We start from the raw sequence: 27,822 nt of genomic DNA on the forward strand, positions 1-27,822 counted from the left end.
TTTGGACACCATTACAAATGGCTGTCCCCTCAAATAGTGCCCTATTTAAGGGTATGGGGGCAGTTTCGGACACAGTGTTGCAAACCACAATCATCTGCACAATCATGCAGAGCTGAAGCACAACCAAAACAATGTTCTTCCGCAAAACTGCTAGAGGGCCAAAACTTACATAGTGTACCTTTAAAGGGTTAGTTCACTCAAAAAATGAAAATTCTGTCATCATTTACTGAGGGTGTCATGTCATTCCAAACCCCTAAGACTTTCATTCATCTTTGGAACACAAAAAGTAAATGATGACAGTTTTCATTTTTGGGTGAACTAACACTTTCAGAGACTTAATTTTCTTAAGGAGAGTTTATTTTCAACAGGGTCAAGTGCTGAAGAAATATGAATGGTTACAGTTTAACCAGGTTGTTCAAGTTTTAAATAATCTTATAGTTAAATTGTGCAGAGTGCCAAATATATATATTTTTAATTACAAATACTATAATGATAGTCAGTGTCACAATTAGTATGTCATTTATAATAATTTTTTTTTATTTATTTATTTATTTTTTTTTACTTATGATGAATTTTAAATAATAAATTATGTTCACATAATTAAACATAAACACATATTTGTATCCTGGCAGTTATTTGTGAATTTTGTTTTCTTGTCCCAGAGGTGAATTTATTAGTTCTAATTGTTTATTACTTAATGTTCATAAGCCAAACCGTAGCCATTGAAAGGCTACGAAGCAACGTCAGCATAAATCATTAATATTCATAAGGAAACCTTCCTTATAGGCGTGTTACAGAGCAATGGCAGTACGACCTAATTAATATTCATGAGCCAAGAGGTAGCAGCAGTAGTAGGATTCGTCCCGTCCCGGTGTGAGGCGGTGCTGTCGGCGAGAGCACAGATGCCTTCACAGACCTCACCAGAGTCTTCTGAACATCACATACACCGAAATTACTCCTGGATTCACCTGACTGGAGAGGTAAGATAATTCCTGTGGGTTTACTTACAGCCAATATGCAGAATATAACAATGTTTACGAGCAGAACTGCGTATTAAAGGTAGCTTACGCTCATAACTGAGTTTGAGAAAAAGTTCTCCATGATGTGTAATATTTTTGTCATTGTTTTGAAAACTTGTTTTTCTTTGGCTTTGTCTGTTTTAAGTCTGTTTATTCACTTTGCAATTAACAATACTGATTGATTGAAAATGTAATTGTTGTGGTGTAAATAGTAATGTTAGTGCAGGTCACTAGAGGGCGATAGCGAGTCTTCTGGGCTTGTATTGGATTGATCACCAATGATTTACAAAATAGTCTGCCTTTGTTTTGTTTATGCTTACGTTGTACCCTGCTTATAAATTATTTAAATTCTTAATGATCAAGCTTTGAAGTATTATGTAGGTGGCTTTTGGATGGTTTAAATTGGAGACCTTGTTCATGGCAGTCAGTAATTCTGCACGGAATGTTTTGTAATTGATGGTCTGATTTGCACCCTGAAACTGTAGTATTATCAGTTTGTCTAGACATGAATGAACATTTTCATCTTGCCAGCATGAGCAGTTTTTAGGTTATGTGGAGTTCCAGCACTTCACAGACTGTTATATGAAACCACATTTTCATTTTTATACATCTGGACAAACCATCCTCATATTTTCATTACAGTTTTTCAAAATTGCTAAGACACATTTCTTGAAACCTTCACCCATTTTCTCACAACATTACACACAAAACCAAATCTTCATCCAGGGCATGTAGTTACAGAAAAAAAATGTTTATTGCATGCAGTAAACAAGTTTTGCAGTTACGTAAAAAAGTATAGTAATCGCAACTTAGTTAGGTGACTGTATACTGTGTACCGCAAGCATTGTGTTGAATATTGTATAGTATTGAATGTCTGTATATTCAGCACTTGCATACTGTAAAAATACAGTAGTCCAAATGCAAAGTGCCCAAGAGGTCAAAGAAATCTCTAAATGAAAAGCATGTTACACACTCAAAAAAGCTATGCAACCTCAAAATCAAAGTCAATGAAAGATTCATTCTGCCTCAGCATCACGTCTTTGTGTTGGGTCCAGTTGAGTCAAGTCGAGTCACCTATATAGAATAGGCTAGTGCTTTATACAAGCAGCTTTCAAAGCAGCTTTACAGTGATAACAGGAAAACAATTCAATGATGCAAACAGAGTTCATTTCGGCTGTACGTCAGCTCTAAAAGAAAATAGTGTCATTGTTCAGCTAAAATCAGTTCAGTGTTGATTCATTTCCATTGTAAAGATCATCAATTATTATATTCGTTCATTTCATCTATGAAGCAGTTCTGCAGAAATCAGTGATGTCATCGTCCAGCTCAGTTCAGTTCTCATCCTATAGTGTCAGCGCAGTCAAATCAGTAATATTGTTGAATATTATTGAATATTGTTGAGGACTTTGTCCACATCACAGGCAATGTTGTCTCTTGCCAGGCAAAGGGAAAAACCCTCTGGTGTGCCAGATCCAGCCTTGACAACACACTGCACACCTTTCTCTTCCTCGTCCTCATCCTTTTTCTCCTCTTACATGTACTCTTCCTCCTCTCTCTCTCAGATTGTTTCCATCCATTGTTCATATCAACATTCAGTGCACCTGTGCCACCTAAACTGACTTATATTTTTACAGTTGGTCTGATCACATCATTAGAAACAAGTGTGAACAATTTTGAGCCATTGTGTGTAAACGATGACAATGGTGTTGTAGTTGTGTTTAACTTTTGCCACTCATGTTTACCGTTTGGCAACACAAGTGTATCGCAGTGCAAAATGTGTTTTAGTGAGTGAGAATGTGCTTGGAGTTGTGCATGAGATTTGCAAATGGTGTCTAACTGCCTGAATTTGTTTAAGGTTTTGCAGTAGGAGTGTTTTATTCGACAAATGGGTTTAGGCCTTTGAGAATTTGGTTCAGAGAATGGGGTTTAGAGTCTTAGCAATTGTGAAAAACTGTAATAACAGCATAACCTCTGGCCTTGTCATAATTACCTCTGCATGTAATTTCTCCACTGGCTCTCTTTAGCTCTTTGTCAAGTTATTGGTTATAGTACATTCGGTCAGAATGCTTAAAGAAACCTTATGAAATGACTTGAGGAGCACATTTTACTTTCATTTCTTTGTGTATTTACTATTCAAACAGGATTTTAGAGCCTTTAGTTTGTGTTACAAACATTCGTTATAGGGCTGTGACGGTGGCAATTTTTTTATACCGCGGTGGGAAATCACCAACAACCGGGGGGGGGGGGGGGGGGGGGGGATTGGTTTTTATATATATATATATATATATATGAGGTTGCGTTAGACCTTCAATGGACAGGATCGTAAAAATACCGTCATAATCAATTATTACCCGTCATTTTAATTTATATATTTTAATGATCAGACATTTAATAGCTTCTGATTTCGTCCACATTTTTATTCACAAACTTATAGGATAAGCAAATAGGCCTAGGCTATGCATTTATTTATATTATGAAAAGAAAGTTAAAGACTGCGTCACTTTTCAGTTTTCATCTTGAACACTTGTTGAGGATCGTGAGTGAACGCAATCATCCTTTCCTCTTTACTACTTTACAGAACGCAATAAACATGAATGAAAATCAAAAAATATGCTGAAAGATACAGTAGCTTACCGAGATCTGTATCATATCAGTTCAATCAGTGTTGCAAACAATGTCACGTATATACCTCAGAAAAGTCATTCGTTGACCATAAACTTACAGTCAGCAGCAAGAAAAATAACAAAACAAACTATTTAAACAAAACGAACTGGATTAGTATTAGTATAATTAGTATTATAATAAATAATAACTTAGACAAACTGGGTGCGTGTAATCAAACGCATCGTTTCATTTTATTCTGGAGACTGAACTCGCTCTCTGCTGCCACACTGGAGCACACTCACCACCAACTGGACAGGGGTGGAAATTACAGTTACAAGCAACATCAGCCTCAGTAATCTGTCAAAATGACGGACGGGCTGCAGATTTTTTCCGTAACTGTTAAAAATTTTTTGGTTAACGCAACCTTTGAGATTTTATATATATATAGCCAGTGACACTCCACGCGGTTGTCATGCCAACCGTCACAGCCCTAGTTAGGTTTTAATTGGACAATTTGTACTGTATATGAATGAGTGCACTCGATAATGTCCACTATGGTTTTGGATACCATTACAAATCGCTGTCCTCTGAAATAGTGCCCTATTTAAGGGTATAGGGGGCAGTTTTGGACACGGTGTCACGAACCATATTCATCCACACAGTCACGCAGAGCCGAGGCACAACCAAAACAATGTTCTTCCGCAAAATGCATGCAGTTTTATTTTTTAACTGCTAGAGGGCCAAAACTTACATAGTGTACCTTTAAAGGGTTAGTTCACTTAAAAATGAAAATTCTGTCATCATTTACTCACCCTCATGTCATTCCAAACCTGTAACCCGTAAGAGTTCATCTTTGGAACACAAATGAAGATATTTTTAATCAAATCTGAGAGATTTCTGTTCCTCTATTGACAGTCTACGCAACTACCAATTTGACACTTCAAAAAGTTCATAAAGATATCGTAAAACTAATCCAAATGAATTGATCAGTTTATTCAAAATTTCTCCAATGCCTCTCTTCAGCTCTTTGTGAAGTTACTGGTTATAGTGCATTCGATCAGAATGCTTAAAGAAACCTTATGAAATGACTTGAGGGGTATGCAAAAATGCAAATGAGATAATTGTTGACATACAGTAAGAGTATAGAGCTATAAATGAATGTGATTAACAGCTCGGATTTTGGTATCTTGGTTTGAGACATTATTGAGACATCTTCTGAACGCTAATGGAGACACATGAGATTACTGGACTCTTTTTCTTAGGCAGGGGAAGCAGGAGACTTCATTGAAACTCTCACTTATTTTTCTCTATTTAATCTCATTGCTGTGTAGGAGAAAGAACCCATGTAATAGAGAGATTTGTGATTTTCTTCTTTGATTTTTGAATAAATAATATCCGACTGGACAAAACACATTATTACATCATGTGTGTAAACTAGTTATAGACGATGCTTTTCAAATGCTAATCAGCGGCTATGGTTTAAAATGAATATGTCTGCATCTCATCAGCACTAATCTGCTGTAATCTGGGTTAGTACAGGGGTTACTGTATAAAGAAATATCCCAGTTACCATATTCCCCAATGGCTGCGAGCACCATTTCAGCCGTTATCAAACATTTAGAGGTGCATTTTAAAAGTCTGTTACATGAATTATTGCTGCAGCAAGAACAAAATCATTAATGTTTCATGCTGAGGTGAATGAACAGAACTGACCCAATAGTCAAGCTATCGAGCAATGACAACAAATCTAACTTACCTAATTTACCTACTAATTTACCTGCTTTAAATGTCTTTAGAAATGGTTAGTTGTAGAGGTATTTAATAAAGTTACTGAAAGTTTGCAATTAATATTTAAAGTTATAATTCTAAACAAATATATTTAAATTGATGTTAATTCATCAACCCCATTTGCTTCCTTAATACGTGTTCCTGGTTGTGTAAATGATTCATCTTAGCATATATTCCAATCAGTTTCTGATGGAAAAAATTAAAGTCATACATTTCTCTTATTGAATATCACTAGGAAATATGTCACATAATCGAAGCAAAATAGGTAAAACTAGATGAGTAAAGTTTATGAACAAACTTTGATGTTGGCTTGAGAAAGCCTTGCCTGAAAGTTTGAAGAAAATTTTGAAGTGTGAAATAGTTTAAAAGTTTGAAAGTTAGAGTTAGAAGATTTTAGTCTCAGAAGAATAATAATTTATATATATAATTAGAAATTAAGGAATGACAAACAATTCAAAGAGACAAAAGAACTATATAATACGAAATTATAGGAACAATGCTAAATGCAATGAACATATGTGATAGATAGATAGATAGATAGATAGATAGATAGATAGATAGATTAATTGATTGATTGATTGATTACAACCCGAATTCCGGAAATGTTGGGACGTTTTTTAAATTTGAATAAAATGAAAACTAAAAGACTTTAAAATCACGTGAGCCAATATTTTATTCACAGTAGAACATAGATAACATAACGTTTAAATGGAGAAATTTTACAATTATATACACTAAATGAGCTCATTTCAAATTTGATGCCTGCTACAGGTTTCAAAATAGTTGGGACGGGGGCATGTTTACCATGGTGTAGCATCTCCTCTTCTTTTCAAAACAGTTTGAAGACGTCTGGGCATCGAGGTTATGAGTTTTTGGAGTTTTGGTGTTGAAATTTGGTCCCACTCTTGCCTGATATAGGTTTCCAGCTGCTGAAGAGTTCGTGGTTGTCTTTGACGTATTTAGGTGAAAAGTATCTATAGGTGAAAGATCTGGACTGCAGGCAGGCCAATTCAGCACCTGGACTCTTCTACGACGAAGCCATGCTGTTGTAATAGCCGCAGTATGTGGTTTAGCATTGTCCTGCTGAAATACACAAGGCCTTCCCTGAAATAGATGTCGTCTGGAGGGGAGCATATGTTGCTCTAAAACCTTTATACCTTTCAGCATTCATAGTGCCTTCCAAAACATGCAAGCTGCCCATACCATATGTACTTATGCACCCCCATACCATCAGAGATGCTGGCTTTTGAACTGAACGCTGATAACACGCTGGAAGGTCTCCCTCCTCTTTAGCCCGGAGGACACGGCGTCCGTAATTTCCAACAAGAATGTCAAATTTGGACTCGTCTAACCATAGAACACTTTTCCACTTTGAAACAGTCCATTTTAAATGAGCCTTGGCCCACAGGACACGACAGCGCTTCTGGACCATGTTCACATATGGCTTCCTTTTTGCATGATAGAGCTTTAGTTGGCATCTGCAGATGGCACTGCGGATTGTGTTTACTGACAGTGGTTTCTAAAAGTATTCCTGTGCCCATTTATTAATGTCATTGACACAATCGTGTCGATGAGTGATGCAGTGTCGTCTGAGGGCCTGAAGACCACGGGCATCCAATAAAGGTCTTCGGCCTTGTCCCTTACGCACAGAGATTTCTCGTTTCTCTGAATCTTTTGATGATGTTATGCACTGTAGATGATGAGATTTGCAAAGCCTTTGCAATTTGATGTTGAGGAACATTGTTTTTAAAGTATTCCACAATCTTTTTACGCACTCTTTCACAGATTGGAGAGCCTCTGCCCATCTTTACTTCTGAGAGACTCTGCCTCTCTAAGACATCCCTTTTATAGCTAATCATGTTACAGACCTGATATTAATTAACTTAATTAGTTGCTAGATGTTCTCCCAGCTGAATCTTTTCAAAATTTCTTGCTTTTTCAGCCATTTGTTGCCCCCCCGCCAACTTTTTTAAGACCTGTAGCAGGCATCAAATTTGAAATGAGCTCATTCAGTGGATAAAAGTGTAAAATTTCTCAGTTTAAATATTTGTTATGTTATCTATGTTCTATTGTGAATAAAATATTGGCTCATGTGATTTGAAAGTCTTTTAGTTTTCATTTTATTCAAATTTAAAAAACGTCCCAACATTTCCGGAATTCGGGTTGTAGAAATATTTGATAGATTGATGGATAGATGGATGGATAGATGGAAATATTAGATTGATATATAGATGGATAGATAGATTAGACAGATTAGAAATATTAGATAGAATGGAAGCTTAAATGAGTTTAAAGCGATTCAGATAATGCAGTTACAGCAATATAGTTGCTGCTGCACTTCTCGAACAAGTTGTGAAACTAAGTTTTGGGATACAAGAATCATTAAACTAAAAAGTTTACTTAAAAATATTTGGTGTTGTTAGAAAGTGGCTCTATGGCCCTTGTAGAGTCTCAGCGATTCTGACAGGTCACCATAGAAATGTGATACCAAAGTAGAGACTTCCCTCTGTCAGCTCAATTAGTTTCCTCAACATGACCCTTCAACCCCATTCTGTCAGCCCTCGCTCTCTGTTTCTCTCATATCTAGCATTGGCAAGTCACTAGAGTGGAGACAGTGTGCAATTTGAGAAACGCAAACCTTGCAGAGTTGGACAAGGACACGGTAGAAAACTTGCTCTCTGAAAGTGTTTGTAACCTCAAGGTTCTTTCAGAGAGCCATCCGAACTCAGTGTCTTGATTTAAATCATCATTCAGCAGCCGCTGGTCCATTAGCTGTCCTAGACACACTTATTTTATGTGGAATCAATCAGAAGTGCCCTGAGCTGGGTGCACAAGACATAAGACATTTACTACAGGAAAAGTGGATGTCCACTCTTCTCAGATGAATAGAATCTGAATTAGAATCTTCTAAATAAGGTGTGAATTTGAAGGTATGATTAAAAACTGTAACACCATATCGTCCACACAATTGAGATTTGTCTACAAAGGAAACTTTGAAGCTGAACCTCATTTAAAATTTTTCACTAAAATGGACCAATCAACTTTAAGCTTGAAGCTAAACTTCAGCTATAATAAAGAATGGTGTTTTTCAATTTATATATGTATTAGAATATATGTTAGAAACAGTACAGTTCAAAATATATTTTTTTAATATTATTGAAGGAAATCTTATTATGCGCACCAAGGCTGCATTTATTTGATCCAAAATACAGTAAAAACAGTAATATTGTGAAATATTATTACAATTTAAAAACTTTTTTCTATTTTAATGTATTGTATATTGATGTAATTTATTTCTGTCCAATGTCACATGATCCTTCATAAATCATTCTAATATGCTAATTTGCTGCTCAGGAAACATTTCTTATATCAATCTTGAAAATAGTTGTGCTGATTAATATTTTTTTGGAAACTGTAATAATATATAATATATTAAATAAATTCAGTACTTAATTTATTTTCTTTTATACTCTTCTGGTCATGTTGTGAACCATTCATTAGTACACATTTTTTTTTTTTTTTTTTTTTAATTGTCATTGTAATTCGTTTATTCCTTTCTGTTTCACTTGAAAATAAATTAGATTGCAGTATTTAAATGGAGACCAGAATATGGATATGTTCACACTCTAAGCCTTAAAGGATTAGTTCACTTTCAAATGAAAATTACCCCAAGCTTTACTCATCCTCAAGCCATCCTCTTTCTTCTTTCTGATGAACACAATCGGAGATATATTAATAAATATCCTGACGCATCCGAGCTTTATAATGACAGTGAGTGGAATCAATGAGTGTGAAGCTGAAGAAACTGCATCCATCCACATCCATCCATCCTACTCCACACGGCTTCGGGGGTTTAATAAAGGCCTTCTGAAGCGAAGCGATGCATTTATGAAGTAAAATATCTAGCTTCCGTCAGACCGCCTTCCGTATTCAGATTACGGAAAAAACAGAACTGGCGTCGCGTCAGTGAAGCTTTTTCTGTAAGTTGAATAGGGAAGGCGTAGGACGTTGCCTGAGCTTTTTGAACTGCAAGAGTTTTACACTTTCTTCGCAAGCAGAATACGGAAGGCGGTCTGGTGGAAGCCGGATATTTTACTTCATAACTTGTTAAATATTTTTTTTTAACATAAATGAATTGCTTCACTTCAGAAGGTTTTTATTAAACCCCCGGAGCCGTGTGGAGTATATATATGATGGATGGATGTGGATGTAGGCACTTTCTTCAGCTTCATACTCATTGATCCCGCTCACTGCCATTATAAAGCTCGGATGCCTCCGATTGTGTTCATCAGAAAGAAGAAAGTCATATACACCCAGGATGGCTTGAGGGTGAGTAAAGCTATCAAATTTGAATTTGGTATTTGGAAGTAAAATTCTTTTATTTGCGATGGATGTGGGAATAAAATGTCTGGAAGAGCTGTGAAGCACATAAAAAACAGAAGTGTGGTCTGTCAAATGATGGGAGGTACCATTACATTGGGCACATGTAGTGTAGCCAAGATCTGTTGATTATAATGGGAGTGTCTAGTTTTGTTGTGTAGTAACGTGCCAGAAGCATTCAGACATAATATAAGAAATATCTTTGTGCACAGAGCAGATATTTAAGTTTAGGAGACACATGGGCCTTTAGTGCTGTGCTCATCTCTTTCATGTGTCCTATAGTCATACATTTGATAAATATAATATTCCCCAGGCATATGTGAAACATGTCCTATAAAGACTTTTCGAAAAAGCTTTCCTCAGGGTTCTTAAAGGGTCTGGTGAAGCTATTTTATCAGAAGCACAGTGAAACATTTAATTAGTAATCTTTTCATGGTATTTCCTACCTGTGTACACTAAAAAATGCCAATAATGCCAACATTTGGTGGCGTTTATGCTTAAAAACAAGCGAAAGCCCAATGTTTTGGTGCTGTCAATCTCCAATCTGTCAAAAGCAACATAAAAGTACAATTTCTACTCATAAACAACTTAAATTTCTGTCTTGTCCTCACATAGAGATATAGAAAGGCTTCTGAAGGCTTGGACAGGCAGGAATCTAGTTCTATATATATAAATATATAAGTCTTTTATGATACTGTTTTAGTTAGTTTTGCCATCATGACATGCCCTGGTTGCCCTGGTCACTTTTCACTTTCATTTTATGAAATATAGCTGTAATATCATTCAAAAATTTGCCTAAAAAAGATATTCAATATACATTATCTTAAAAAATATAAAATATATATAATATATATAAATAATTATATATATAAATATATATAAAAATAGCTTTTGAAATGGTAGCTTCTGAAGTGAATTTATCTTACTTTAAGGACATTTTTAGGACATTTTACTGAAAAACAAAACAATTGAATTTTTGCAGTGAACATGAACATGTGATCATCAGTAGTCAATGCATCAGGGCCAAGGTAATAAAATATAAAGGTAATGAATATGCTTCTAAGAGAAGCATATTCTATGCATGAGTGCTCTGGTAAATATTCATGTGGAACAATGTAGAGATTATGCATGGACTCAAAATAGGATAAAAGACTTGATCAGTGCAATCAGAAAGTATTATTCATTAAATTGTTCAGCTAGATATGCAATTATCAAGAAACTTGAGAACTTATGTGAAAAAAGAAACCAGCATGCACTTGCAGTACCATTGAACTTTTGGACACACCTGACTGAATTTGTGTTTCTTAACATTTTGATTTAAAGATGTATGCTTAAATGCTTGAAGTTAGTTTTGCAGACAAATATAAATTGTGTCAACATATAAACAGGTTTACAAAAGTACAATTATTATTCTTTTTTAAATGGAGGAATTGGACAAGAGAATTATCTCTGTGTTGAACAGTTGCTGAACAGCTGTGTGTGTGTGTGTGTGTGTAACATAGCAGGTATTTTTAATAGTTAGTGCATGATTGGGTTTAAGTGAAGCTGCCACAGTAAAGGTCAAGTTCACCGCTGCTTTGAGGTCAGGTTAATCAAGACAGTGGAAACTGAACCAAATTAGACCTTGCTCATCCTAGAAATTGCAATTTTTGTTGATTACAAGAATGGGAAAAAAATTGCAGTAATTCCAACATTTAATTAGGTCTAAGCTTAAAACAAGTGAAAATGTCAGTATCTAACAAGGCAAAATACGTTTGGTAAGATTTGATTTAAAATGTAAGACTTTTTGGTGAGCAAGGGCTGTTGAGCTCCAAAAATCAGGAAAGAATAAATGAATATAAGAATTAGAGTAAGAAGTAAGGAATAATTGATGATTTATTGATTGATTGATTAATTGATTGAAGCGCGTATGAATTACCTAAGTAAGGCTCTCAACGATGTTTGGTAGCAGCATCTTTACTAATAATAACTGAAGTGGTGATAATATCTGAAATTTTTGAATAATAACTGTGAGTGGTGCAGGGATGATGTCAAAACCTTGAAGACTAATAAGCCACTGGTTCCTTCGAGAATTTCCTATGGGGTTTTTCAATTTATTAGTGAAATAAGGACTGTGGTAAACATAACTTGATGATAGTTGAGCATTTTGCTCTACAAAATAAATTACACACACCCATATCAAAAACACAAATTTTGAAGCTGTTATGTTTATTTTAGAAAATATGTTTCTAATAAGTTACTAGATAACAACGAATGGGGTGAGTGTGTGCAGTTTACATTGTAGAGCAAAATGATCAAGTATCGTCAAGTTATGTTTGAAAAAAACCCCATTATAAAAATCTTGAGGGAACCAGTGGCGAATTAGTTTACCGGGTTTTGACGTCATCCTTTCACCTCTCTTCTTGGCGAATATTATGTAACTGCAATGTAACTGCTTCTGGAACTACTTTAGCTGTCGTTTACTGGAAAATACTTGCTCACCTTAGAACGTTCATCAACCAATCAGAAACAAGCATTCAACAGCCTGTAGTATAATTCTCCAGTATATAATGCACTAGAACATGAGAAGATAATGTATTAGTATGTGCGAGTTCTTGATATCTTTTTGCCCTGATTTTTTTTTAATTTAAACGTAAGAATAATTTTTATATTGTTAGTAGTATTTCAAGATGATAACTGGACTGAAGCAACTTGGGTTAACTTGATTATCTATATACCTTTTTTCAGAAGAATCATGTTAAAATGTGAGTATCAAATATGATACATCAGGATTTTGAGGAATGTTTATTTGTACATCTCTCAATCATCAATGTATTGCATTGAATTTTGTCCTCCACAATAAACACTACAGAGCTTTGATCCTAAAACATGTAAATATCATCGTAATATGACACATTACTGGGAGATACAGAGTAATGCCTGATATTTATGCGCATTTATGCAAGTATTATTTCTTATGTCAGGCTTTACAGGGTTAATTTAAGCTTAACATTGTTAATGGATGTTTGGTTTAGATGACATTTAGTTGTTGTGCTATGTTGAAGCAAAATAATTTTTAATTTTAGCAAAATTTATAATTTTACTTGATCAACTCCTAATCACAGATTTTTGATGACTTTTTGATAACTATTATTATAAAATGTGGAAAATTGTAATTCTACAGAATGTGTATAGTGTGTATATATGTGTATAGTGTCTAATATACCCTCTCTTGCTTCGTTTTTTCCTTACCTGCTCATCTTTCTTCCAACCTCAGCTTAAACCTCAGCACCCTTTTACAGTAATCTAAACCACTAGCTGAACTCTAAACCTCAGGTTAGACCGACAACACATCACCCTATACTAGCGCCACTGTTCTCCACTTCAGCCTGCATTGCTTGTGGTCAGGAAGTGGAAGGAGGATGGAGAAAAAATGGATTGGGGAAAAACTAGGTGGAGACCCACACCTGTGATGAGGAACTGCAGGTTTTCCATATCGGTTGTCTCATGTTGAGATGGTGAATGCATGAATGGATGAATTGGGCTGGAGGAGTTGTGTTAGGGGTTGTTTGTGGAAGCTGATTGGAGTAAACCACAGAAGCTCTGCAGCGAGACCCGAGGGGCTGCCGGACAACACTGCCAAGCTTGTGTGAAATGGGTCAAGCTAAATGTTTTAAATATTAAAGCAAATATTGCTGTTCCCAAGTCCCCGGCTGCACAGTGACGTTCTCTGTCAGGCACAAGAGAGTCATTGATGCCTCTCGCCAAGGTGGGGTGTGTTGTGTTTTAAGGGGGGTCTGTGCACCTCGAGGCTGGGTTAGTCAAACAATCAGGTCTTTTTCAAGAGGAAAGTGTTTTTGTAAGGCACGATAGCTTTCTTTCTCCCTATCTGTCCATAGTCTGGTTAGTGTAAAGGTTTTTTATGCTACTGCTTGACAAGCCTCTAATGTAAAAAAAAAAATAAATAAAAATAATTTGCATGTTAAATTTAATTTTTGCACTTGGTTCTCACCAACGTCAATAACTATAATGATAATTATAGCATCAACACACAATACCAACAGTCAGTATAACATTCTGATTATTATAACCACGCGCTGCAGGTTAGTCGTCTGCCACTTTAAATGCTTGAGCTCTTTATCATCAGGTCGATTCTGATTGGCTGTCAATGTTTTTATCGTTCATCAGCTGGAAAAATTTGTTTTGAAACTGAATCCAGTGATATCGTTCCTCTGTCTCATTGCTGGTATAGTTGTGATGTGGTCTTCCCTATTTTCATAGAACTAGAACAATTGTTAAAACTGTATTGTTATTGTTACAGTTATCGTATTTGGTGTGAACGGCCCATTACAATCTTCATCATCCACCAGGTAAAAAAAGGTAAAAAAAAAAATCCCACAGATTTATATTGGAGAATGGAAAACAAGTCATATGGGGACCAGAATACCATAGATATGCTGTAGTAACCAACCAGAACATCCTAGCAACCACCTATAAATATGCCAAGGATTCAAAATACCTTTTGGCAGCCATCAACAGCAACCAGGCTTTATATTTGCAAGTTTTGCATTGAGAGTGTCGTAGAGCTATAACCCTCTACAATGTGAGTAAATCAGTCGCATATGTGACCAAATTTCATGAGAATAAAAGATCTTTTATTAGCCATTGGCTGGTAAATTGTATAATTTCAGTTGCCTGTAATTGATTTAGAGGCAAAAAATAAGTTATTTTCATTGCCTGCTGAGCTTTACGCACCGTGGCTTGGCTGAGAGAGCCCACACTCAACATGAGAGAAAGAGAGGGCACATGCAGGGCTCGTTGACAGAACTCTCACTGTCCCAATCGGACCAGTGCTTCGTCATGAAAGTTTATCATTTGCAGGTGATTTTAATCCTTGCCAATTTAAACATTCAGCATAAGAAAGCGCGCACGAGTTGTCTTTTGCGTTGTTTGAGAAGATTTGTGTGCGCCCGGATCCAAAGCGTGTGCCCAGAAAGCCGCGTCTGACAGCACGTGAATACTGAATTGAGCTCTTTTTCATGTCTTGCGCTTGAACGGACAAATTCACACGACATTATGTCAAAATGCCCGTCTTGGCGAGTATCCTAGTAAACATCATTATGTCTTAAGTGAATGTAGACAGTTGAGAAAGTAAATGCGTTGTAACAGTATATTGGATCCGTGCATTAGTCTTAAAGTGACAGCAACCTAATATTCCTGCTGCTGTCTGTTTTTAATACAAAAAAAATCACTCAATACTCTTGACTGAACAACTTTTGTAACTTTAATAACTAAGGATTAATCTATATTTAATTTATACAGTGAAGACTATGCAGTGCTATTTTACATTTGATTACTTCAATTTCTGTACCTAATCAACATCTAACTACTGTTAGATCTACCTCAAAAACATGAAAAGCACTGTTTATTTACTTAAATAAACATCTTTTTATTGTGTTTATTTGTGCTTTTGCTTGTAGTGCACTGTTTACTTGAATTTAATAGTGTTTGAAATTTATATATTATAATTAAGTAGATTTTTTTTCATTTGCATTGTTCTTGCATTTCATGTAAAAAGTCTGGTGAGTAAAATAAAAAATGTATCAGCCAATGGCAACTCGAGCTTCAGTGTGTCCGTAGAGGGTTGAGCTATAGGTTTAACTCTAAATGTGTTTAATGCATTTCTTACAGATATTATCGACTGCTGTCAGAGTGTGAATTGCAGTGAAACTTTCGACTCTGTGGTCGAGTTTCACACTTTTGATGTAGGTATTCCCATATTAATTTGTGAATTGTTTGACATTGTGGTGTGTGATGAAGCCACAGAAATGAGTTTTGTTTTTTAGCAATGTGAAATAAGTCTAGTTGATTAAGATTTTCATACACAATAAACATGCTGCAAGTAAACATAAGGGTGAGTAAATGATGACAGAATTTTAACTTTCTGTGAACTGGTTTTTTTTAAATAAGATGTGAATCATACTTCCAGGCAGTGACCTGTCAAAAGCTGTGGACAAGCCCATTTTTTCCCTTCCAAATGTGACATAAAGTTTCCTGTGTGCATAAGAACAGTAAGTTTAGTGTGAGCGAGGGAAGGAAAACACTGCATCTGTTTTCATGGGGAGGAAAAACAGCGCTGTATTCATGATGTTCAAATAGCCAGTCCCAAACATCGTAAGTTCGTTCCCAGGTCGTCTGACCCATGAACTGCAGAGTTTCTGAGTTCTCCAATCATGCTCTTGATTGAGGCACTTAACCCCAGCTCGCCCCAGGAGGGGGACGGTCCCTACTATTAGTGTACCCCAAATCGCTCTGAATGAATAGTATCTGCACAACCGACGTTCTTTTGCTTGCTCTTCACCGCACGTTCACCTTCCCAGTCCACATTTGTCTCAATCCTACTGAAATTGGTTTAACATAACTCTTTCTGCTGGGGCGTCCCACTGTTTTGTCTGTTTTTGGAGCGTTGCAAAGGAAGATGAATGGTGCTCTCGCTGATGGCTTTAAAGGTTAAGAAAATGTCAGAACAGCAGAGCTATTAGTCTCCCGTGCTCTGACGGACCCTTGAAGGGGCCGTTGACTTCCCCTGAGATGCAGGATATGATCTATGTGTGCTGGTAATTGCTGTCGTGTTTGTTGTGTCCAACAGGTCAGGCTGGGCCTTGTGCTCTTTTCTCCCATCAGCCATCTGGTTTTCAGACTGACATTTCACTCTTTTCACTTGGTTGGTGTAAGTCATGCAAGATCATTGGTGTAGGGCTGCAACTAATGATTATCTTGATAATCGATTAATATGCCGATTAAGCTGGATGAAAAAATCCCCAAAAATAATAAAATAATTTTAATAAAAAATAAATTAATTTAAATCCATTATTTACAAAATTATTTTTCCACACCAATGTTGTCCTCCAAACAATGTGCAAAATGTTAACTGGTACGAGGAACACACATTCACTTATAAAGATCAGCAGAAAAAAAATGGAGTATGGAGTGTGGAAGCTGAAGTATAGCATGCTTTACTGCACAACATGGAGGCGCCGGCGCGTTCGCTTGTATATTTTAACTTAAAATACTTAATCATTTTTTGTTATACAGATAAGAATAATATATCATTCTGAACTGTAAAGGGTCTACTTTTATTTGTGTACACTCACAATAACAATAATTGTGTACAATCAGAATAATGTGCTTTTGTAAAATAAAGAAAACAAACAGGATGTGCTTTCTGCCATCTCGGTCTCCCTGAGCAGCAGCGCGTCACATAAATGAACCGAAACTCAGTTTATAGGCTACTTACCTCACAGACATGAAGAATATATCGAAAGCTTGAAACTTCTACTTCTACCAATTCGAATTGAAAACAAATACTCTCTGATTATGTAATCCATATTACTGCGGAGATGACGAGTCAGCATCGTCAACTTCATATTTGCAGCCGACACTGACTCAGAAAACACTAGTTTATTAATAAACAATTAAAATGTTATTTTATAATAATAAACGTATATAAACTTGCTATCCGACACATTCATAATCATTACTTTTGTCAATGCTTTGCGGCAAGCTTTATGCATGTTCTTGAGCGTGAGGCATATATTCCACCCCCCAGTATATTTAAGTAATTAAATTAATATAAATGTGCGATTAAGTAAATGAACGATTACTAGTCGACTAGAAAACTCTTTAGTCGGGGACAGCCCTACTGTAAAGTGACGTGACTGTTGGATGTTTTTCGTGCACAGCGAGCTGACACGATTAATCGATAATGAATTCCATTGTCGATTATTTTTATTGTTAATTATTGTTGAATTTTTCAATGTTATGTTGCAGCTCTACATTGGTGGCAACGCAGATAAATAGACAATCTAATTCTTGTGTTGCTGAAAATGTCGACCTACGTGTAATGGGGAGGTATTTTACGTGTTTTTGGGAAGTTTGTTTGACTGTTTATGTTGTGAATAGTGCACAAAGAAGCTTTGATTCAGGTTTGGTGTCATTGTTGCATGTCGTCAGTTGTGTATTACATGACTAATCGCGTTGCTACAAGTTGAGATTTCAGAGCTACAGCTGAGGAGAAAATATAAACTTAAGTGAATAAAAAGTTCAATTATGGACTTTTTTTGTTGTCCTCTCTCTTCCTGTTTCTCTTTTTCTCTCTGTTTGGATTTAATTTGCTTTATTAACGCTCTTGTGAAGAGATCAACTACTCTTCCTGTTTGTCTGATGGGGGAATCTTCATTCTGGTTATTTTCTCTTATCTTTTTCCTCTCTCCTCTGCCTCTTCTCTCTGCCTCTGAGGAATTGTAGGCTGTGTAGTTACTGTGTGAACATCTCTGTGTCTCAGGAGAATTTTTTCTTCTCTGGCAGAGAGATCAGACCTGACTGAATTTCACCTGAGGGTTGAAGAATTCTCCAAATCGCACCATCATTCACTCTCACCTCCTGTTTTTGTTTTGGCCGCTCTCCAGAGTATGATTTTATTGCTCAACAGTTGCTCTTTCACAGCTCAGGAGACTTAAGGGAGATCACGGTTATGTTTAATTTACGTATCAACTTTATTTGTGATGTTTCTCCTTAGGGGAAATAAAAATAGATGCAAATGAGGCAATCGTTGACAATAAGATTATAGAACTATAAAATCAGTGCATTGCAAAATCTGTATTTTAGTCTTGTCAGTATTATTTTTAAACTACATTTTGTTGTATTTATACAGTTTGGTAACTTTTATAGTAGGTATATTTTCTAAAAACAAATCTCTAGTCAATATTTTATGTCAGGGATGTTTTATTGATGTTTTCAAGTTTTATGAGAAAACAAGACCAAAAATACTAATAATTACAGAATGCAAATTAATATAATGCAAAATGTCAATATGCAAGTTAATGCATATTGAGATCTATTTTTTAAATGGTTTCTTCTTAACCTCTAGTTGACAAATGCAAGATAACTGGGGTCTTTTTTCAGGAGACACATCTAAGCAGGAAACTTCAACAAAAGTCTTCACTTGCTCTCCTTTTTAATCTCATTGTTGTCTTGAACACAAGTTTGAGTTATTTAAATTGAGTTATTTATCCCAAATGTATTTTTTTCACCTTATGGGTCTTCATCATGAGTTCCTCAAAAAGACAAGATGGACTAGTCAACCGGTCCCCTGATGCTGTGCTATCTTGTGGACGTCTCATGATTGCAGCCATCAGACTGACCACAGGAGCTCAGAAATGAACAGGCAGCCCTGTGAGGTGTGCATAAAATGAGTTAAAATAACCCAAAATACATATACCAAAAGACCGCTGTACTCTTGTCCTTGAAATACTGCATGCTGAAACACTGCCACTTTATATTTGACAGAAATAATCTTTTTTATTTTTAATTCATTTTGAGTTTGACTTGGCTTTCCAAAAATGTTACCTCATTTCCCCATCTATCTCAATCCCACTTTCTTTCACAAACACCCACATTGCCTGCAGAGAAGAATATGGCACATATCCCGCATACTGCATGTGTTTATAAAGAATGATTTTCAAGAATTAAGTTAAATCAGTGGGAGAAATAGAGAGTGGAACGAATAAAGTGTCTAAAAATGTGTGCTGAATTGAGATGATTACAACATAAGTCATGCATTTCACAGTGAGATCATGTTGGCTAAATCTGTTTTGTGTTTCTTCATCCAGTGCTCTAGCATGACTTATGGTACTGGCATCTGTTCAGACATGACATGTTCATAGTGAACCCCTCGAGAGGGAACACACCCGTAAGGGGCGGACCAAGGACTAATTAACACCAGACTAACGTTAACATGCTGTACTTTTGTTTTAGTAGTATTCCTCTTCTTTGTGATTTGAATAAACCAATTAGTTGGCCATTCTGTGTGTATTTTTGTTTCATTATTCTATTCTATTCTATTCTATTCTATTGGTGTTTGTTTGTTTATAACATATGTTTATATCATATTGTTTTATATAAAACAACATTCATTTCCATGTAGGTTCAGGCTGATTTATGCTGGTTAGTGCTGATTTGGAAATGGTTGATGCTAGTTAGTGTTGTTTTGGCACTAGTTCAGGCTGGTTTAGTGCTGGTTTAGATGCTTGTCTAACTGGTGTTGACTAGCCTAACCATTTTGTTCACCAGAGAAACATAACAGATGAACCTGGTCAACTATTATGATTGATTAAACTAGTAAAGCAACAGGTTACTGCTAGTTAAGTTGGTCAGCTATTGTGAGTTTGCTGGTTTAGAAGTCTGGTGGTTTGTTTATGCTGGTTTATTCTGCTTTAGGGTTAAGTAGTGCTGGTTTGGTGCTGGTTAGTGCTAGTCAGGCTGGAGTATGAGCAAAGCCATGCTGTCCCACGATACAACAAAATGGTCTTCCTTGTCAAGCTGGTTGACTTTCTGGTTAAATCAGTAAAGCAGAAGGTTCTTGCTGGTTAAACTGGTCAGATAATGTGATTTTGCTGGTTTAGAAGTTTGTTGGATGGTTTATGTTGGTTAGTGCTAATCTGGAGCTGGTTTATTCTGGTTTAGAGTTGAGTAGTACTGGTTTGGTGCTGGTAAAGGCTGGTCAGTGCTGGTCTAGCTGGTGGACAAGCAAAGCCATGCTGTCCAACAGCCAAAATAAAGTCTTTCAGGTCAAGCTAAAGCAACAGGTTCCTGCTGGTTAAGTTGGTCAGCTATTGTGATTTTGCTGATTTAGAAGTTTGGTGGTTGGTTTGTGCTAGTCCATTCTGGTTTAGTGTTAAGTAGTACTGGATTGGCTCTGGTTAGTGCTAGTCAAGCTGGTGGATGAACAAAGCCATGTTGTCGCACAGCAAAACATTAAGCCTGAGTAAAGCAGAATGGTCTTGCTGGTTAAGCAGCTGGTCAGCTAATGTGATTTTGCTGGTTTAGAACTTTGGTGGCTCGTTTATGCTGGTTCGTACTGGTTTAGGGTTAAATAGTACTGGATTAATACTGGATTAGTAGCTTTTGGGTGAGCAAGGCTATGCTGTCCCACAGCAAAACATTATAGTCTTCCTTGTCAAGCTTGTTGAATTTTTTGGTTAAATCAGTAAAGCAGAAGCTGGTTAAGCAGCTGGTCAGCTAATGTGATTTTGCTGGTTTAGAATTTTGGTTGCTTGTTTATGCTGGTTAGTACTAATCTGGAGCTGGTTTAATCTGGTTTAGAGTTGAGTAGTACTGGTTTGGTGCTGGTTATGGATGGTCAGTGCTGGTCTAGCTGGTGGAAAAGCAAAGCCATGCTGTCCAACAGTAAAAAACAAACATGGTCTTTCAGGTCAAGCTAAAGCAACAGGCACTTGCTGGTTAAGTTCGTCAGCTTTTGTGATTTTGCTGATTTAGAAGTTTGGTGGTTGATTTATGTTGGTCCATTCTGGTTAAGTAGTACTGGATTAGTGCTGGTTAGTGCAGGTAAAGCTTGTGGACGAGCAAAGCTGTCAAGCAGCAAATCATTATGGTCTTCCTCGTCAAGCTTGTTGCATCAGTAAAGCAGAAAGCTGTGATTTTGCTGGTACAGAATGCTGGATAAGCTGGTAAAAAATTTGTCTTACTGATTAAAAATTTGAGCATACCAATTATGTATGTTTAAAAAGCATGATGGAACAACAGTTCGTGTTACTCAAGTCTGTGTTTCAAGTCAATCTGACTGTGCTTTGGTTGTATAGTGCCATATGTTTTAAGCTTTTAGCTCATGAAACTGACCGAATGTTCCCCTGTGTAGTTGAGAGATCTTTTGACTTTATGTTGACTTTATGGATCCAGCACAACTCCTGCATAAAATATCATCTTTTCCCTCATTCACCTCAGAGAATAAATGCATATCTAATTTCAGTCTGCTGAAATAAGCGACTCAGTTGAATGGAGCTACAAGTGAATGGATGAATGAGTGAGTGAATTGGTTGATCTCGAGAGAAAGTCATACAAAAGTTGAATTCAAAATCAACCGCCCCATTGCGTATTGTGTTTTTGTGTCTGACGGGGGCCTGGAGATGGAGGGAAACGGAATAATGACAAGAGGGGAATGAACGTGTTTCTTGATCTCTTTTCACCTATTATCACTGTGAAATGTCAAATTTGAATTGATTGAAAAGAAAATTACAGCTGTATTATGGGATGTCGTGGGGGGAGGGGTGTTGTTGCCACAGAAACTAGACCACTGCTTCTCAAAGTGCTGTTCTCAGCTAATGAGTAAGCAAAGGTTTCATATTGAATTGTCCCAAAAAGACACTGAAGTCACACTTAAAAATGCCTGCATTAAATAACAAAATATCAACCCAAATGACATTTATTTTAAAGAAGAAAGTACACTTATTAAGCAGAACATTTCACAGACATTTTGTTAAGTCTTAAGTGATAAAACAGTGGGGCTTAGTCAGGGAAGATGGCATATGTAATTTGACATGCATGAAAATGAGCTGTGAAGGATAGACATACAGTCTGTTCAGTGGGTTGTAATTGTATTGTTTTGAGGTTTTAGGTTACGTATAGACATAGTTATAGTGTTTCATAAAACTACAACCCTTTGAACGGTCTGTACTTCTGTAAATGACAGCCTTGTTTTTATTCATGCCAAACGATATAAATAAATATGGCATGTAAGGTTGACATATTAAGGCTGTCAAATATTTACTAATTATTCACAATGATTTTTGCTGGCCATATAAAATAATTCAGGATTCTGAATATTGTGATGATGGGCGGAAAGAAATTAATACTTTTATTCAGCAAGGACTCATTAAGTTGATAAAAAGTGACAGTACAGACATTTATAAAATATTCCTATTTCAAATAAATGCTGTTTTTTAACTTTCAATTCAGTAAAGAATCCAGCTGTTTTAAATTGTAGTAATATTTACTGGTTTTACTGTATTTTTTAACATTAAAAAATCTTGCAGACCTCAAACTTTTGAACGGTAGTGTATTGTATAAGCGATATTAAATAAGATCAATGTTAATTAAGGCAATAAGTATTATGACACTTGTGAAATGTTAGTGGGTCTTTTTGATCCAAAAACGTTACCTGTGTTTACTCTACTAGGACACCTGTGTGAACTTGAGGAGACTTAATCTTGTGTGCTTGGTGGTTTTTAGTCAGTGTTTTTGGTCATTTTCAGTGGGTTTATGAAAAAAAAAAAAACTAGCATTTGAGCACAGATGATACTTTCTTTCTTATTTTGTATCGAATGCAGTGGCATCCCGAGATTTTTAAGTGTAGCATCAGTGTTCAAATACTTACTGAGGCTGCTGTACGCATCTGAGGTGCACCAGCCTCAGTTTGGGAACAGTTAGAGGAATTTTAACCCTTTCTTTTCCTGCATCTGCTCGTTACAGATGCCGCACACACATATGTCCTCGTGCACAGCCGTCGTGCCCCCAGCAGCCTCCCTCCATTGAGAAAGTTAACAGTTTGTTTTTCACAGGGCTGAATGCTTCACTGCACACATTACTGAAGCCCCTTCATCTCCCCCCTTTACTCTGGATGCAGCCCGTCCGTGAGAGGCTGACTAAAATTATTTCTCTCTCTCTCTGTGTCTTTCTGTAAGGATTCAGTTAAACAGATCTGAAGTCTATTGGATGCGCTCCTCTGGAATGAGCCCTTGCTGACACCTTACTCCTGGTGAGTGCACTCTATTTTTTTTCCCGCTCATCTGTCCATTCGTGGACAAAACTATCCACTTCCTGTGAATCTTTTCATCTTGTTGCAATGTGCTTTTCCTTCTTCTTTTTGTCCTGGAAGCAATTTTGCCCACATGTCTTCCCTCCCCTCGTGTCCTCCCGTATCTTTTCCAATTTCTTCCTCTCTCCGTGCTCCATCCCGTCTTCCGTCTCTCTCTCTCTGTCTCTGTCCCCTCCCTCTCGCCGTGTCTTTGTTGAGGTATTCTGATAAACAGTTTGGCCGTCATCTCCAGACCTCCCCCATTGTGTGTCCAATTCTCTTTGTTCTCTCAGCCTGTGGCGCTGGCCTGAGTGTGTGTGTGTGATTGACCACTTCAAGTGTGTCTGTTTGCCTGAATAGATCGAGCTACTATGCAAGAATTCAGCCGTATTGTCCATAGTGTCACTGCATTTTGATTCTTTTTGTGTCTGTCTGTCTGTCTCCCCTCTTCTGTCTTTTTCAGTTCAGTTAAATTCAGTTAAATTTAATTTCAGTTAATTAGATTTTCTTGTCGTTTCAGTCTATTTTGTCATTTCTGTCTCCTTGTTCTGTTTATTTCATATCAGTTCTTTTTTTTAATTTCAGTGTAATTAAATTAGTCTTTGTTGTCATGACAGTTCATTTTGTTGTTCCGTTCCATCTGTGTCTCCCTGTTCTATTTCTCTCTCAACTCATTTCAAATCAATTTCATTTTAATTCTGTTTCATTTTTGCTTTTAATCATATTAATGTTTTTTTTTTATATAAGTTTGCGTTCAGTAAGATTTTTTTAAAGAAATTAAATTCATTAAATTGATTAAAAGTGTCAGTAAAGACATTTATAATGTTACAAAAAATTTCTATTTCAAATAAATGTTCAGCAAAGAATCCTGAAAAAATGCATCACGGTTTCCACAAAAATATGAAGCAGCACAACTGTTTTTAACATTGATAATAATCAGAAATGTTTCTTGATCAGCAAATCAGCATATTAGAACGATTTCTGAAGTAATGAGAATGATGCTGAAAATTCAGCTTTGATCACAGGAATAAATTAAATTTTAAAATGTATTAAAATAGAAAACAGTTATTTTAATTTGTAGTAATATTTCACAATATTACTGTTTTCTATTTTGATCAAATAAATGTAGCCTTGGTGTGCATGACAGACTTCTTTCAAAAACGATTGTGCATATATACTTTTTATATATAAAAAGTATAATTTTATAAATGACTCTTTAATGTTTATAATTAATAAATTCTTCAAGGGCAATTCATGTGGTTCATTAATATTAACAGATGTGGAAATTAACATTAAACAAGTTTATTAAATGTTGTAAAGGTGTTGTGTTTATTGTTGGATTAAACTGACTATTGCATTAACTAACATGTATTAATGTAGTTTTTATAGAAAGAGTTTGGAAATTCTTTTTTGTTTTGAAAGGTCTATGAACTGCTTTTAAATATAAATAGGTGGCTGTAGGATTCGTTTCATAACAGAATTATTTGCTAAAACAAAAAATTCATGGATCTGCAAGTTCTAAGTTCATGCCGTCCATTATTCAAGGCCAGCCATCGATGTGCAACGATTCAGGAACAAATATGCAAATATCATACAGCTGTAAGCTGTGATTTTTGTTTCAAGCTTCTGAAGTTAATTTAAACATTCTTTTTCCCTTTTATATCTGTTTAGTACACCAAATTACTAAAATCGTTGCGACAGATGCTTCTGTCACAAATCTGATGTTGTTAATGGCACAAAGAGAATGAGAGATGGACAGAGAAAGGGAGAATGAGAGAATGAGTGAAACGTGAATGGCGTGAGGATGGACACAATAAAAAGGCCGGTCTTGTTGCCGTGCTGTTTAAGATTCTGCCTGGTGTCGGGTCCGTGGTCAGGGCTGAGTGAAAGTGCTCAGCTTTGGCGGATGACCACGTGCTCGCTCAGAGCGCCTGTAAAGCTCAACGGACTTCATTCACGTGCTAAAGAGCCTCTGCTTTGGCAGATAGTTGGCCGGTCTCACAGAGAAGGCTTTCACGCAGAGACAGTGAAGGAGTAGAAGGTTTGGGGGGAAAAAAATAGCAAACAAGGACACATCTGAGAAGGCAAACACTTTCAGAGATACAACAAATATCCGTAGAACGGCTTCATTCTAACTGCTAATTTACAGCTTGGGTCATTCTCACTGTACGTCTATCTCAGGTTGGCGTTGGCTCTTTGGCAGAGGTTGCTGGCCTGTCTTAGTGCCCTAACTAGGGTAGTGCACGGACCTCCAGCTGCGTGAATGAGAATACAGTTCATTTGGGGTCTCTTTTTGGGGATAAAGGTTTCGGTTGTGTGACCCCTTTCAGCGCTTAGAAGAAATAGTGGGGATTGATGGTGGCTGGGCTCCCATGGGCAAAAACTGCATGTTCTCTGTAGGCAATGTCAAAGGGCATGTTTGTTGAGGAGTTTATTTATTTTTTTATCTTTTTTTTTTATCAGTGAGTCTAGCTAGGCAAATTAGCTTCAATTGCATGCACTCTGCAAATTATGAATTTTAAGTCTAGTGCATCTGCAAGAATGCTGAAGGCAGTTTCTTGTTTTCTGTCATGTTGTGTTGTTACATACACAAGTAATCACAGACTACAGACTTCATTCATGAAATGCAAACAGAACGAATTTCTTATGGAAATTGTTGCACTGAATAGAATGTGACATTTACGTAAGCATGGTTTGACAGGTGATTTATACAGAAAATTGTGCATGCATTTCATGAATGAGGTTGTAGATGCATTGGTTATCATTCTCTTAACAACATGTAAACATACATCATGGTCTTGCAGTTGTTTTAAAAGAGCCAATTTTGAGACTCTTCAGATGATATATCATGTAGACAAGTTTTCCCCTGCTAGTCCTTTTTTGTCCTTCTCTCACACCTCCTCTTGCAGACTTACTGTTTGTAACTTTGCGCAAACGTTAGATTTTTGAAAAAAATTGATTTGAAATTACATAAATCGATGTAATATTTACATTAATCTATGGCACAGTGTACTGTGTTAATATGAAGAAATTTTCTGTATTGATTTTTCACAGGTGTTTTAACCATATTTTGAATTGTGCATTGCATTGTTTTAGGTTTAAAGGAAATTAATTAAATTAAATGAATGTATTATGTTCTGACAGAAAATTACCAGTAACATTTCACTTTCTGTTCCGTTTCTGTTTTTTTCAACGGATTTTTTTTGCCTTACAGTGTAAATGAGGTCAATTTTGATTTCATGTTGTATTTAAAGTCAACCAAATTAGGGGCAGAAGTTATTATATTTAATGAAGGATTATGAAGACAAACAGTTTTTTTTTCTTTGGAATAATATGTTCCATAGGGCTGTCAAATTAAAATTAGAATTTTCAAATATTTGTCGAATTTAAAATAAAAATCCACATCTGAATGCAAAAACAGTGCATTTGAATTTTAGGTCTGCTGGTGTTGCGCCGCAGCAGCTTGAGGCTGTCTACACTGGACGCAACAAAGCGGCCGTTGCAAATCCATTTGTTCTTCGTGTCAGAAGTAGCGCAAGCGTTTGAAGTATGGCAGAAATAGAACGGGGCATCTGTTGGAGATTTGAATTTATGAAATTATATTTGATTTATAAATGTTATTTTAAACATTAACATTAATATTTTGCTCATTGCACTTTCTTGTGGCCTCAGGAGACAAGCCAAACATTCTTTTTACCCTAACTGAAATTATGCCTTTTAAAATCGAATATAATTTGAATATTAGTCATATTTAAGAATAAAATTTGAATTTAGTTTTTCAGCCATTTTGTCAGCCCTAGCCACTCACAGTAATTGCAGGAATTAAATAGGGTCCAATTTGATTTCATATGGACTTTAATTAGCTTAATCAGCTAGACTTTCTTGTTCAACCAAAAAGGTAAATTGACAAGCTCAGTTGTTTTGTAACATCTGTACTAAACTAACTGGACTGTCTTGACTTTCCTGAGTTCACCTTGAAATGCCTCCTGCAATCACAGCAGCTCATTATCACTTTTCTTGTCTTCCTTTATAACTTCCCTCCCTCTTGCTTTTTTCCCTGATGGAGGACAATTAAAGATGAATAGAGTCTATAAACCCTCTGTATCAGCATCCTGATGCTGCAGTGGTTGTAAAGTAGTGACACAGTGAGACAGAGTTTATCTGAGACCATCTATTGTAGATTAGCATTAATCCTTGTGTTTATTCTAGACTGTTTACACAGGTCAGTCATGGATTAGATGTCTTTCAGTAATGTGCTTGAGGAAAGCATCTGTGATCAAGATCTGACCTTTTTTGGCAGAATTTCCGTTCAACGCCCTTCATATTTGCACTCTCACTCATTGTCCTTGTTACACGCGAAACTTAATATCCAAGGAATTCAGTTGTTTGTACATTGCATAA

General features: G+C 36.3%; 1 protein-coding gene across 1 annotated transcript in view; it reads left to right on the forward strand.

Annotated features, from left to right (window-relative positions):
- Positions 1–824: 824 nt before the first annotated feature.
- Positions 825–27,822, forward strand: part of sema5bb (sema domain, seven thrombospondin repeats (type 1 and type 1-like), transmembrane domain (TM) and short cytoplasmic domain, (semaphorin) 5Bb) — a 70,229-nt gene continuing 43,231 nt past the window's right edge. Inside the window, exons 1-2 of the mRNA XM_051897023.1 lie at positions 825–980; positions 23,309–23,382. The gene's annotated coding sequence lies outside the window, so the exon portion shown is untranslated. The remainder of the gene's footprint in view (positions 981–23,308; positions 23,383–27,822) is intronic.

Source organism: Ctenopharyngodon idella, chromosome 6, assembly GCF_019924925.1.
Source record: "Ctenopharyngodon idella isolate HZGC_01 chromosome 6, HZGC01, whole genome shotgun sequence".
Lineage (NCBI taxonomy): Eukaryota > Metazoa > Chordata > Actinopteri > Cypriniformes > Xenocyprididae > Ctenopharyngodon > Ctenopharyngodon idella.